Source organism: Akebia trifoliata, chromosome 7 (genome assembly GCF_017979445.1).
Source record: "Akebia trifoliata isolate Shusen 1 chromosome 7, ASM1797944v1, whole genome shotgun sequence".
Taxonomy (NCBI): domain Eukaryota; kingdom Viridiplantae; phylum Streptophyta; class Magnoliopsida; order Ranunculales; family Lardizabalaceae; genus Akebia; species Akebia trifoliata.
In genome coordinates this window covers 23,453,365-23,466,515 of record NC_141381.1, presented here as the reverse complement: position 1 = coordinate 23,466,515, position 13,151 = coordinate 23,453,365, and positions in this window count along the sequence as shown.

Genomic DNA, 13,151 nt, shown 5'->3' with positions numbered 1-13,151 from the left:
TTTTCAAACTAAAGACATGCACCATTTACCTTTTTCTTCTTTTTCTATTTTCTACACTAACAAGAAATAATCTAAATACTCTCATCTTCAATCTATAATTAAAAATCCTTCATTTTTTTTCTTAAAATCAGTCATCTTAATTTTAATCTATTAAACCTCGTATCCAATCCATCATTTTGCAACTCGCATTAATCTTTTTTTGAAAGTGCTAAAATTTTCTTCCAAAATATATTATTTTCTATTTCAAATATCATATCTTGTTCTTTAAGTTGGAATGTTGAAGTAGATTAGTCTTATGGTTCACGTTTAGAGTAAATTTTTTTTTTTTTTTTTTGTCAAAGATGTTGAAAATGACTATCTTTATGCATAGAAATCAAAGGATTTTTTGTTTTAAGTTGAAACCAAGGGTTTTGAGGTCATTTTTGCATTAACATAGATTTTGTTTTAAGTTGGTGTGTACAAAACACATTCTTTTCCTAGAGATACAAGTTGTGAGGAAAATTGAGCTAGTCTTTTTTTTTTTCCCTTATCGGTATTGAAGAGGCAGAGGGGTTGCTATATGAGGACTTCATAGGATGTCAGAAATTCACTTTTGGCTTAGAGAGATATCCTAACCCCATCAAATGGTGACTTTAAACCCCTTTCATGTGATCCACATGTTGAGCTACTATTTGTCCTCAAGGGAACAAAAAGGAAAGAAAGCTAAGTATTCCCTCATATATGATAACTTAAAAGATTCCTATCTTTTATTTCAGATACCATTAATTATTTTCAGTTGATTCCATGAACTTCGGCCACATATCCTCTTTTATATATATATATATATATATATATATATATATATATATATATATATATATATATATATATATAGATATATAGAGCGTCCGTTCGCCACCCTAAGCTTTACCCTACACTTTAACAAACGTGTTTTGTCCTACATGGGATAGAAATTTTGGAATATGCTGATTTTTTGTGAGGATGATCTCTATGGTGAGGAGATCATCCTCACCAAAAATCAGCCCATTCCAAACTTCTAACCCCATAAAAAAATGGTTTACAAAAAATGGATGGTCCACGATTTTTCAACTTGTAAACATGGGTTTAAAATTTTTGGAATGGGCTGATTTTTGGTGAGGATCTGATTTTTGGTGAGGATGATCTTCTAATCATAGAGATCATCCTCATCAAAAATCAGCCCATTCCAAAATTTCTAACCCATATAGGACAAAACACGTTTGTTAAAGTGTAGGTAAAGCTTAGGGTGTTGAACATTTCCCTAATATATATATATAATATATATATATATATATATATGCAGATTCCTTGTACACTCCACAAAAAGTGTGTGAATGATTTCAGTGTGAACCTTAGGAGAATTGATCCTATAGGCCATGCGGGACATTATATGCCTATGTTCATTTCATGTCATCGACATCTTTTTCCATTTCTTCAAGCCTTACCACATGCATTTGGCTTATGTTAGCAAGTTGAAACTCGATAGCCTAGTTTTAAGAGTCGTGATAATCTGACTTACCCATGTGGCATGCTCAATCAACATCCCTGACGTGAGAGACTTCGAAATCGTAGATTTGCTCTTCTCAGGATACAAAACTATATCTTTTTATGAGAAACCATAGTTCAGTATCTCGAGGAGAGCAAATCTACGATTTTCGGGCCTATCACGTCAAGGGTGTCGATTGAGTATGCCACGTGGGTAAGTTAGATTATCACGATCCTAGTTTAAATTAAACACGTGGAGTTCATTCGAAACTCATTCTATCCAACTCAGCTCAATTTTGGATTTTGAGGTGATTCAACTCCAAAATTCGATTGAATCAACTCTCCAAGTCAACTTGACAAATCATTGAGTCAACCTGTCAACTCGGCCAAATTGACTGGATTTGACAAACATTTAACTCAAATCAATTTTTTTAATTTTAAAATTATAGATGAAAATCAAGAACTCATGATGGTTCAAATCTTCTCTTCTTTCTAAGAAATCCTCATGTTACCTTCATGAAAATGCTTCATTGATCAAATCATCAATAGGAAGTTTGACAGTATTGTGGCAAGAAATGAACTTTCATACATTTTTTTTTTTACATGAGAGTCCTATTTGTAAATTTTTTATGTTATCTAAATTGAATCACTTCTTTTCTAATTAGACATGTCACCTGAAGTCATGTTTTGGATGACAATCAAGCTAGTCTGTTAGGTTTTCTTGAAGATAGTTATTCTTGGTTGACCATATGATCTACCATTAGGATTGAGTCTTTTAATATGTCATGACACATATCTAATGCTACTAATTTGACGATTATAATATTTGTGTTTTTTTTTTAGATTTAATTTGGATCTCCACATTTGTCAATTTTAATTTTATTTGAATATAAAGAATCAAAACCTCTAAGGAGGATTGGTGGAGATGATCATTTTAAATGTGTCGATATGATTTCAGGATGTGGTATCATTAGAATTCCTTCAGGAATTCGAGATTCCTACTATAAGATTTTAATTTGGATGTGGATTGTAATCAAACCCTTGAAAGCCCTAGCTATCACAAAAATTATGATTGAAAAAATAAGTTAATTTGATGGTAAGAGAAATTCCAAAATAAATTAGCTTCATATGAGTTAACCCTATTACCCATTTGTTATAGGGTCATTATCCCTTTAGTCTACTTGGAAGTTATATGCAAACAACACCTTTTAATAAGAGAGTAACTATTGGCACACCAAAATAAGAATTGGTGTGATATTATTAAAAGTTGGTGTGGCAATAATAGCTCTCTTTAATAACGATAACCTAAAATGTTCTAAGAGAAAAAGAAAACTGAAGACATCAAATGGCAGGTCCTGTTAGAATCCGAATATATTGGTGGGCCCACATGTGTCCATTAAATCTGGGTGATTTGAAATAAAAAGACGCTCATGATTAAGGATGTGAATTGGGTTTGTTAAAATTCAATGATGATGTTATGCATTCCCCATGTTCGTTGGACATTTAAAGTGGTCGTCGTAGCTGTGCCGTACACTTGTTTTTAACCGCAGATGTCGTTTTGATGACGTATCTACAATGTGTATTCCGCCGTATCCGAACAGCATGGCACATTTCACATGTGCCCTTGTTATACTATAATTAATTGAGAAAATTACTTAAAAGACCTTTGTGGAGGGACTTCTTTCTAAATAGTTCCTAAATTTTGGATGGTTGCTGAACAGGACATTTCGTAAACTTTTCTTTTCTAAACGGTCCCTCAACCTCATTCCCCCCATTTTTTACAATTGAACTTCCGAAACTACCCATCACGAATTCATTGCTATTTCAAAGAGAAATTATCCCATTTTCGACATCAAATCATGTTAAAGAACTTCCATTTTGTTTGGAGAAGTATGACAAAGCGTGATAATAAAAAAAAATTGAGGGAAATTTCATTCAATTTGAAGAGGTATGTTAGATTTAAGATTTTTTGAGTTTGTGAATCTTTTTTCCATAAAAATCCAACCTTTATGGTTTATTTGGTTTGAAAATTAAAGTAGATGTTCCTTTTAGTATTTTTTAGAATCTTTTTTATTTTTTTCATCATTTTTTAATTGAAGAATACTATGCAATTTGATTTTTATAGTGTTAAGTTCAATTTTAATTATAGTCAAATTAGGTAGTAATTAATGTCATGAACTCGATGGTAACTAAATTACCATACTAATTAATATTATGAACTCGACTGTAATTTAATTATCATCAAACTTGATACTAATTAATATTATGATATCGATGGTAATGATACTGTGAACAACCTTCATAGAAGGTACCATTTGCAATATCGTTGAGTATGATACTACTATTATTGAACTAGATACTAATATTATTGAACTCGATGGTAATTTATTGAACTCAACGATAATTTCTTTCAAATTCAACAATAATTTATTGAACTCAATAGTTTTTTATTTTAAAAATACTTGATTCTTATCTATAATGGTATAGTTATCGTGTGGAATACCGTGTACAAGTTTCAAAATATAATATGTATTGTGTTGCTTATTTTGTTTGCCAATTCAAATATTTTATTTTATTTTCTTATTGTTTATTTATTTTTTTATCAATATTGTAAGGGAAAAGAACACTCTTATCAAGTACTGGGAACCTTATAATTTTTTTGAGGGTTTAACAAAAGCACAAGCCGGTGCATTTAAATGTACGTTCTTTGGTAAACTATATGACTTGAAGGCTATTAAGATCACCCAACTACAAATCATTATTACAGAATTGATGGAAAAACATAAATCAAGTTTAAAATTTTTGTTAGGAGACAAAGATTTAAAGGCGACCTTATTAGATATTAGTCTTATATTGCGATTGAAATGTGTGGTAGAAAATGAGGTTGTAGTCCAACTATTGGAGAAGATAAAAAAAGTATAAGGGAGAAATAGTTTCCTACTTTTCAAAAGATCCTTACCAAAGATATTTTTGTTGCATTATAGTCTTTGAGAATAGATGGTGATGATTTTTTGAAGCTTGGTCTGCTTTGTGTTATTGTTATTTTTTTTACTTCCAACTAACAATGACATCGTTTTACCAAAATATGTTGAGCTTGTCAACGATTTGACCACCTTCAATGATTGTCCATGGGGACTGCTAGTATATAAAGATCTAGCACAAGACATAATGATAGTTGGAGAAGTGTTAGAGACTGTTACGTTTAATATATATGCATGCACTTATGTCCTATAGGTAATGAATTTAACCATTGTTTTTATAAAAAAAAATTGTTTTATTCATTAAGTCAAACTCTTAAATTTATTTTGTAATATGATAAGTGTGGGCATATGAACACATTATAACCCCAAAGATAGCCAAGGTGGTTAATCGTGTCTCAAATATTTGAAATGGGAATCCAAAACTTATTTATGAAATTTGACTACAAAGATTATTTTAAAAGAATGAAAGGTAAAAAAAAAAATTTAAACTTTAATGATATTATTTTATTATATAAATGTTTAATGGAATGAAAATTTTTGCACAAAGATTATTAAACCTTTGGAGTTGACAAACAATGAGAAAAAAGAAAATTTGTTAAAGATGCTATAGATTTGGATGCAGCTCAAATTGATGAAAATTAATAAAACCTTTGGCCCTCCAAAACATGTAAAGACCTAATGGGTAAGTAGTAGTATAAATGATTAGTTCAAATTATTTAAATAAGTTGTTCATCATTTTTGACAATTTATTATATTTTGTATTTGTAGGAAGCACAAAGGAAGGAGGTTGAATCAAAATTGGTGAAGAAATTAAATTTTCTTGTGAAGAGTGGGGAGTGGGAGAGTCAGATGGAGAAGGAGAGGGAGAGGAAATGAAAAAGGAAGAATTTGGATATTATTGGTGAGGAAATGAAGGTTGTTTAGGAGGATGTAGTTGGGGAGAAGATGGATGATGAAAAGATGGAGGTAGGTAGTATGCAGGAAAGTGTAGTTGAGGAATGACGAATAGATGAGAAGGAATGAAGACGTGGATAATGAGGAGGTAAACATACTCAAAATTTATTCAAAGAGAGAACTAATAAAACTTGTAATAAGTCTTCAAATAAAGATTTGTGATTTACAAAACATGGTGACTTCTTTAAGGAAATGATATTTGTACTTGAAGAAATTAAAAATTATCAAAAAGGTAATGGGAAAAAAATAAAGAAATGAAAAAGCGTAGTGATGATGAGAAATTGGAAGAAGAGAATAAAAAAGATGAGTAAGAGGAGAATGGAAGAGGGAATGACTAAGGGGAAGGGAATGATGTTAAGGATGGTGGTTCTAGGAGGGATGGGTGGATAGTGGTTCTATGGGGATGGTAGTAGTGAAGGTGGTGATGGGAGGGATGGTGGTAGTGAAGGTGATGAGGATAGTATTGGAAGGGATGGAGTAGATGGTGGTGTTGGGAGGGATGGGGTGGATGGTGGTGATAAAGGTGATCAAGGTACAAGGAATGGGGATGGTAGTGGGGTGAATAAAGAGTTGGAGGAAATTATGTAGCTCATGTTCAATGGGGTAAGAAAGTTCTCACACCCAACAAAGCTTACATTGATTTTCCTTGGTGGCAATCTGAAAGCGCCCTCGATCCGCGGGTGGGCAGATCCGCTTTTGACCTTTGAGGTTTGGGAGTCGCCACCTAGTTATTACGGTCTAGGAACCAAACATTGACTATAAAAGGTAAATAACACTAATCTATGAAATAAAATACGGGTCTAGGGATCACGTTACGGGGTTAGAAGGTGTTAGGCATCAATCCCGTCCGGCAAACGCCGGTCTCTACTTTTCCCAAATAAAACTACATTACTAAAAAATCAAAAACAACAAATAATAATAATAAAAATAAAAAATAAAAGAAAGCTACCTTGTCGATTACAACGATTACCTCAACACCAGCGGAGAGTATCATCGTATGTATTTCATTGTTATTCTCTTGTCACCAAATCTGATTCTAATTTTCAAGTTGATGTATCTTCTTATTAGATCTGTAAGTTTTTTTATTTTTTATGAATTTCTATGTGTTTTGGAAGGGTTTTTGGGTGTTTTTTAAATAAAATTTGGGGTATGGATGTTGGGTAAGGAGTTAGGACTTCAAAATTAGGGTTTTGGGAAGGTTATGGAGGCTTTTTCACCTACTTTTTCTAGGATTTTCTTTTTTGATTCTAAAATAGGTTGTGTAGACCCTTATTTATAGATTTTTTTAGGTGCTTTTTAGATAGATTTAGTGTTTACTTATAATTCTTTTAGAGAGAGTTAGTATTTAATTATAATTATTTTAGATAGAATTAGTATTTGATTAGAATTATTTTAGATAGTTTTAGAGTTTAATTAGAATTCTTTTAGGATTTTAGAGTTTGACTTTGGTCTTATTAGATTGATTAGTGTTTTGAATTAAGTCTCACTTGATTGACTAGAATTTAGGATTTTGACTTAAGTTTTAGTTGATTGACTAGATTTTGGAATTTTGACTTAAGTCTTACTTGATTGACTTTAATTTTAATTAGTTAATGTTTCAATTATTAACTTCAGAATTTTTAATTATTAAAATTATAAAATTACCTTTTTGCCTTCAGAGAGGACTTTTTGCGTTTTAAGTCTTTTTTCAATGATCCAAGATGTTTTGGAATCGATTTTTCGTAAGGAATTCAATAGGAATATTGGTTTGTGTCATTTATAAAAAAAATTTGTGCGAAATGATCATGAACTTTATGAGACGCATTTTCATAATTTTGTCGAATTTTGTGAAAATTGGCGAAATGGTTTATTTGATTTCGATTTGTTGATTTATGTGTTTGAAAGGATTTTCCTAAACGTAATGTAGGTTGTAGGGATGTTTTGAGGTTAGGGGTATTTTGATAATTTGGTCATATTTTAGTGATTTTTATCGTAAAGTTTATTTTTATCTGCAAGATGATGATTTCTATGTTTTTTAATTATATTTTCCTAGCGTAGTGTGATTTCTACAGTTTTGTTTGCTTGAGATACCTTATCTGAATTTCTGAAACATATATGGTAACAAACAGAGCATTGGAATAACCATCCATCATTGGGAATCGTTGCGATTGGGTCGACGAGTTGATTAATCAGGTAACTACAAAAATGGGGGTGTCTACAAATGCCCCTCTTTGGCAGAGGGTTGAAGCAAACTAGATAGCAAATCTATTTGGTAGATAGTGCGATATCCGAATGCCAAAGCTAGTAACAGTTCATTTTGCAGCTTGATTTAACAATTCGTTGGGGCGTTCGGATCCTTGAGGGTAAAACTCTTCCCAAACTAAAAGATTGCTAAGTCCTTAAGCGCGAACTCTCACTGACGGTGTCAGATCCTTGAATTTTAAAAAATTCTCCCTGACTAATGCAAAAGTGCTCGTGTGTGCAATGGTGTGATGCTTAATGAGTAAAAATGTATGAGGTCCTAGATATCTTCTCTCACTGACAATAATGATTCAAAATTGAAATGTGCTTATGCAACAAAAACAATCATAGCAATGTTGAACAATGAGGTAATTGGAGTCATAACATTGTAGGAACTTCGTTAAATCCTATTTAAAATTTTTTTTTAGAGTTCGAAAAAGTTTGAGTCTCGTTTATCAGACTTGAGCCTATTGTAGCCACGTTTCTCGGGCTAAGGAACTTAAACAATCCTATTAATTCATTCTATGATTCAAAAAAGTTTGAGTCTCGTTTCTTGGACTCGAATTTATTAGAGTCACGCTTCTTGGGCTAAGGTTTACAAGAACTTAAACAATCCTGTTAATTCATTCTATGATTCAAAAAAAGTTTGAGTCTCGTTTCTCGGACTCAAACTTACTAAGTCACGTTTCTCGGGCTTAGATTTATAGGAACTTAAATAATTTTATTAATTCATTCTATGATTCAAAAAAAAAATTGGAGTCTCGTTTCTCAGACTTGAACTCACTAAGTCACGTTTCTCGAGCTTAGATTTACAAGAACTTACACAATCCTATTAATTCATTCTATGGTTCAAAAAAATTTGGAGTCTCGTTTTTCGGACTCGAACTTACTTAGCCACGTTTCTCGGGCTTAGATTTATAGGAATTTAAATAATCCTATTAATTCATTCTATGATTCAAAAAAAAGTTTGAGTCTCGTTTCTCGGACTCGAACTCACTAAGTCACATTTCTCGAGCTCAGATTTATAGAAACTTAAACAATCCTATTAATTCATTCTATGATTCAAAATCGAGCTTAAAATTTGAAAGATCAGGCCTTTATTGACTTATCATGCATCTGGATTCATAATTATCATTGGACTTTATCATGTGATTAAGAACAAAACTTTGGAATTAAATGACTTTCAAAAATACCCATAGTTTCAAGGTTGACTTTAACTAGAACTTGACTACGAGACTGATGGAATAGATTACGCTTGAAAAATATGGACTTTGATGTATGACAGATAGAAGAACTGATATTCCCTTAAATTTAAGACTCTTAAGATTATCATATGTACAATAAGAGATTGATCATTTTCCTTCGAATTTCTTTTGAAAAATGCTTGAGCTGGACTTAAAAATCTTGATAAATATTAAAATAGAAAATCTTTTTCTTCAAAGTGGTTGATGATTCTAAATCTTCCATTAGCGAACACTTGAACAAGTAAACATACTCTTGACGATCTTACAATGTTCAAGATGATTTTTGATTTTTTCGACTTCAACACTGTCTTCGTCGGATGTGAGCTCTTCGCTGAAAAACGAATGTTGTGGCTTGAATGGTTCTACATTTTCTAGTTTATGTACAAGCTTCCTTCTAAAATTTTCTTTTTGATGAGACATTTCTCCTAATTTGATGATGCCCTAATTTTTGCCTAGATCGCCTCTTTAGGTTTTCAATTTAGCGGGTTTTTTTTTTTTTTTTCTAAAGATGCCTTGATTTTTGCCTAGGTCATCTTTTCAGGTTTTCAACCTAGTAGGCTTTCTTTTTTATGGTTATACCCTAACTTTTGCCTAAGTCACCTTTTTCGAGTTTTCGACTTAGTAGGCTTCTCTTTTTTTTTCAATGATCTTGAATATTCAAATCGACAGCTTCTTGGTTCCTTACACCTTAACCGAGTCAATTAGCATTCAGGAGGACTTAATAGGTGGGCTTATGACATGATTTAGAAAGAAATGGTAAAAGGCTCGACTTCCCAAAATGTCCCTAGTCTAATATTCTCTTTTTTTTGTCATTCTTTTGATTTTTTTCTAAATGCCCCTAGTTTGGCATTCTTTTCTTTTTTATCAATTCTTTTGATTTTTTTTCTAATGCTCCTAGTTTGGCATTCTTTTCTTTTTTGTCATTTTTCTCTAATGCCCATAATTTGGCATTCTCTTCTTTTAAACCTTTCAATAGGGGATTTTCCTTTTAGATGACACTTTTCTTAGGAGAATACACATATTTTTTACGTGACCGGGCCTGAAGTAACTTCTCAGGTTGCCTACGTACCCCAAATATTTCTTTTTTTCTTTATGGATCAGGTCAAAACATAGTTCATACTAAGATTTCCTCCCAAGGTTGGTCGGTGTGGTTTAGAAAGAAACAGGCTATTTGATTTTTTTAGAGGCTGCGAGGGGCTAAAAATAATTAACTTTTTTTTGTAAAACAGAGAAATGGTTCAACCAAAGGAGGCATCCTTTGGTGTACTGCTACTTGACTTGGTCCAAGTTTCAGGAACTCGGTAACTGGATTGCTCTGTCGAGTAAGGTCTTCTTTTGAGAAAAAGTAATCTTCAATCTTCTTCTATGAAATTGAGTGTGATTGAGTTCTTTGTATTTGACATTGACTCGTTCAACCATTTCCAAACTTCAAAGAAAATCTCATGTTCTTTTGTGAATGATAACTATTTTCTCTAAGTGAAAAACATTGATGGATCCCTTCTTGTGGGTCTTGGCACATTTGTGATGGTTTCAACTACATCATTCTTGATCGATAATCTTTGATCTTGAAGTTCACCCTTGACTTTATATCTTGATCTATCTTGACGCAATCTATCGATATATCCACATGAGAACATGCAAGAACGTTGTTAAATTTCCCAAATATGTTTATTATTCTCTCATATTCCCGTGAGGATAATGTAATACCCATTTGCACTTTTTTTAGTGTACTTTTTAATTTTAATATTTATCAAGTTCGATTTATGAGCCTTGAGTCATTCCTCATGTTTGATATTATACTCAAATCGTTATTAAACGCATGATAATCAGAAGCTTCTTTATTTTATTGGAATTAGAAGACATAGACTGACAAACTCAACTAAAACTCGTATTTTATTGAAACAACTAACACAAGTTAAGACTGACAAACTCAACTAAAACTCGTAATTGAAACAACTAACACAAGTTAAAGACTGACGAAAACTAAATTGAAACTAAAAGAAAACTCAAGGACGCTTATCTACAAGACGAGGAGGTCCTTCTAGGTGAATGGACATAGTACTATAGTGCAAAGTAGACTACATGGACTTGACATTGGTACTTTGGCTAGACAATTCTTTTGACGGTCCCGAAGTAGCACAGATGACGATTTAAAACGTTTAGGGGCACCTAAGATTAACCATCAATTATGAAGGTTTGACTCTTAACCATATGATTAAAAATTTGATATAACTTAGCCTAAGTTCGGTGGGAAATATCGAATCCAAATGCACTATAAATCTATAATAACCAAGAAAGTGAAAAAGAATAGTCACGGGTCTACCCTTGATTGGAATTGAACTTTTGATCAGACAAATTAATTTGATCCTAAGATCGAATCTTTCTTATATAAAGTGGTCTGGATCTTTAAAAGTGAAACCAATTAGTCCAACTGATTTGGTGTTGATTAGTTTGATCCATTTGTCAATTGGGCCAACTAGTTTAATTGGTTCAAATTGATCGGTACATTTCACCGACTGGGTTGGGCCGATATAATGGGTTTAGTTTGAAGGACCTGGATCAGTCCACCCACTTACCTGTTGGTTGGATTAAAAAGAGCAACCCGGAAACACCCATAATGAGTTCAGGTCGTGACCTATAGGAAGGCTTCTAGACTCTAGGTTTACTACGTGCAATGCAATTTATCTGACCACCCTTGCCCAAGTGCACCTATATACCTCTCGATACGTGGTGACTTGGTTTGATATACCGTATAGGTGATAATCTAAAGCTCCAACCCACTTCTCTGAAGTCAAAAGTAGTCAGTTTAATCCCCAGTTGAGAGGTGGCGCACAATGCTGAGCAAGGGCCCTCTTAAATACCTCTCGTCTAGAATAGACGTAATCTATCTCCCTCGTACAGTAGGGTACAACGGGGTAAGATCTTGCTTAGGCACTGATTTTGACCAAGAAGTGCAATTGGTGAACTTGGATTATCTTCGATATATACTGTATAGGTACGAGTCTAGGGTTGTAGCGTTCATCAATGGTTTAGCATCCCACGAGGGGACCGACCACGTACTAGTACTACGTTAGCAATCGGGACATGTGACTGTGCGATTTACAATAGGTCAAAGGCTCAGGTCGCTCTAGTCCGGGTGCATCGATATACCTTTTCAGAGTTACCTAATCAGATGGTACTGATGCCTCAGTTTGATATACCCTAAGGTACGTGACTGGAGTTGTGGTTTTCATGAATGACGTCGCATCTCCGAAAAGACGGGGCCACGCACTAGTGCCACATTGGATATATTGGGACATGCAAGTATGCAAAACAGTAAACGTGTTTGTGGTGTGTGCAATACAGGGTGGGGTATGCCCGGGACATTTTTTCAAATAAATGGGTCCATGGGCCATATCAAACCACAAAATATGGATATCCCATAGCATACAAAATTAAGACCAAGGTATGCACATAAAAAATATATATCAATCATGATCATGGCATGTCAGATAAGCGATTAATCAATATAGCACAACGAATAATCAATCAGATCCAATATTGAAATAGGCACAAAAAATTTTATTTTTTTGTTTACTTTTTTATTTATTTATTTGTTTTGTTTTGTTTTGTTTTATTTTTTTTTTTATCTATGGTTCATCAAGGATCACTTTAGGTGATCCAACATAAATCAAGATTCTAACAAATATTGAATTGATGATAGAATGATGGTTGTAGGGATAAGGAGCGATGAACCCTTTTTTTTTAAATTATAAAAAAAAAACTAGAAACACATCCCAAAAGAAAATCAAAGAGAAAGATCCTAGTGCCAAATGAGCTCGCTCTCACAAAATAAATTAGGAACATTAACTGTGCTAACACTAGATAAATTCGAATTTTCTGTGAATTAGGAAAATACAATCTGAACTTGCATCGATGATATCTAAGGCTTCCGATAACGAAATCGAGTGAATTCAGGTTCTAAATTAATCTACTCGATGGGATCTGCGTTTTATTAATAGGTGCCTAGACCTAATTCTGAATAGAATGTTCTGTAAAAACGTTTTAACATTGTTGTCCCAACATTCATTCCGTAACAATTCCAGATTCATAGATTAATTCGAACTTGCATCGATGATATCCAAGGCTCCCGATAACGAAATTGAGTGCATTCAGGTTCCTAATTAATCTACTAAATGAGATCTACGTTTTATTAATAGGTGCCCAGACTTAATTCTCATTAGAATGTTCTGTAAAAACGTTTTAACAT